Below are 2,706 nucleotides of genomic sequence, written 5' to 3' on the forward strand. Positions count from 1 at the left end.
AAAGGGAGGCAACCCTCTCGTTCACTGGGGTAAACTCCATTGCACTGGCACTAAACCAGGGGGCTATAAGCAGACTCAGACCTGCCCAGCGCCTCTCATCATGGACAACTCCAGAGTGGAATAGCCCCTCTCCAGGAGTTTGGTTCCAGAGCCCAAGCCGTGCATCAAGGTGAGCCCGACTGCATCTGGTCGGTATCTCTTTCCCTCCTGCATGAGCTAAGGCTTCTTTCCCACCAGAGAGGTTACGTTCCATGTGCCGAGAGCCAGTTTTGGTAACTGACGATAAGTCCGTCGAGGCCCCAGCCTTCGACTGTATCTGACCCCTACGGCCCCCCTGCAGGTGGTAGGCCCACAGGGGGATGAACTCATGTTACCCCTTCGGGCTATGCCTGGTTGAGCCCCATGGGTGGAGGTCCAGCCACCAGACACTCGCACATGAGCACTAGGCCTGGGCAAGATGTTACTCTGCCAATCTGGATGGGGTAACATCCTCCTTGATTAGTCTGGCCACTCACCTATTTGCTGTGGGAAACCCTACCAGGGGCAATTGCCCCTCACAACATAGCTCCTAGGATCACAGGGGAACACAAACCCCTCCACCACGATAATGTTGCAAGTCAGAGAGGGCAAAATAAAATTATTTTGCTTTATAAAGGTAAGATGTAAGTTTTTTTTCCAAAAATAGTTGCCGAAAAAATGTATTTGGTGCTGTATATACTGTGGAATAGAATAGAATACAATAGAATAGAGAAAACAGCTAGAGGTTATCAAAGTTAAGAAGCACTTTTTATGCTCTTCTCTCTTTGATTTTATATAGTACAGACATACACTAGGCCTAGTTAGTCATGCTGTTATTTTCCAGAATGGAGAGTTGTAATGTGGTAAAATAAATAGTTTAATTAGATAAGTTGTTTAATTAAAGGGTTATGTGTTTTAATTTTCTTCTTAAATATAAAAATACAGAATAAGTACCATTACTGTGGTTCAAATATCGTGACACAAACTGTACCGTTACATGCCTAATGCATACATACACACTCAATCATACACCAAAGGCATTAATTTAATGACAACAATTAGTCTAACTTCCTGTCTAGGGACTACGGAAGTAAGAAAATTAAACTTGTTCATGTTTTATAGCGGCACCTAGATGGCAGTATTTGAAGGCTGCAGAAATACCAAAAAAAAAATAGTTTTTTGTCACACCAAAATAAAATGCGTAAGATTTTTCTGCCACTCACACTATTTGTGCATGATCAATGTACTTTGCCTTTTGAAAACTACGATTGCTTCTAGTGAAATGCCATGCTGATATTCCCACCTTCAATTTCTGAACCAAACTGTACAAAGGATGTGATTTCATATAACTAACCACTAATACAGCAGGATAGAGGAACTTTTTTGATCCCACTGCCTTTGAAGCTCATTCAATTGCTACGTCCTCTCTGACATCCAATCATTGTTGGTGCAGACGACACACCTACAGTACCTCAACATAATCTGTGTTACCTCAAAAATTTGTCCATGCATCATGATAAAATATTCTCTACCTGGTACCTATTGATAAAATAATGTTTATGCTCTAAACCTTTATGACCCTGAAAAGGAAAAGCAGGTAAAGAAAATTGGTTAATGGGAATAAGACCAAAAAGAGCAAAATTCGTTGAATAATATCATGAAATTTTTATAAAAAATATGATGCATATTAAAACCGTAGGGATTATCCTGACCTGGGGGTTGCAGTGAGGAATGTTCAGTTATATCGGACGACTACAATTGTTGAAAATATTTTTAAAAAATATTTAAAATAGTAAAAAGTATTTGATTCTTTAAACTGTCTAACTGCAACAATAAAATACGTCTTATTTCCTCTTTTCCCAATTTTCTTCCTGGTGCCACTGATTGTTTTGATAGTTTAAATTTATCAGTGGGGGCGGCATGGTGGTGCAGTGGTTAGCACTGTCGCCTCACACCTCTGGGACCCGGGTTCGAGTCTCCGCCTGGGTCACATGTGTGCGGAGTTTGCATGTTCTCCCCGTGTCGTCGTGGGGTTTCCTCCGGGTACTCCGGTTTCCCCCCACAGTCCAAAAACATGCTGAGGCTAATTGGAGTTGCTGAATTGCCCGTAGGTGTGCATGTGTGAGTGAATGGTGTGTGAGTGTGCCCTGCGATGGGCTGGCCCCCCATCCTGGGTTGTTCCCTGCCTCGTGCCCATTGATTCCGGGATAGGCTCCGGACCCCCCGCGACCCAATAGGATAAGCGGTTTGGAAAATGGATGGAAATTTATCAGTCTTGCTAATTCAGTAACTAAGGAATGACGCGTTATTTTGGTGTTTAATGGGGGCTGCGGGAGTCAATATATCTGTGCAAAAACTGAAATGGTATGGAATGCAGCCACAGGTATTTCTTCTGATTTTTTGTTTTGCACCCCGCAATCAAATGACGCCCTAGGCGATCGCTCTGTATGTCATATGAATGGCGAGGAAAAGTCTTCAGTATCTACAGTATCGTCATCCACTTATTACCAGTCAGAAATCAGTTCAATAGAAGAAACAGCATCAAATACAAACTGTATTATGAGGGTAAAAATTCAGTTATTTGTACAATGTGCAGAGCGGTTTTACCTTACACATCCAGACTATCATACTGACCGATAGATGGCGCTGTTCTTTCTTTAAAGCCCCGCGGCGCTCGTGAACAAAAAA

This window comes from Brienomyrus brachyistius, chromosome 20 (genome assembly GCF_023856365.1).
Source record: "Brienomyrus brachyistius isolate T26 chromosome 20, BBRACH_0.4, whole genome shotgun sequence".
In the NCBI taxonomy this organism is placed as follows: Eukaryota; Metazoa; Chordata; class Actinopteri; order Osteoglossiformes; family Mormyridae; genus Brienomyrus; species Brienomyrus brachyistius.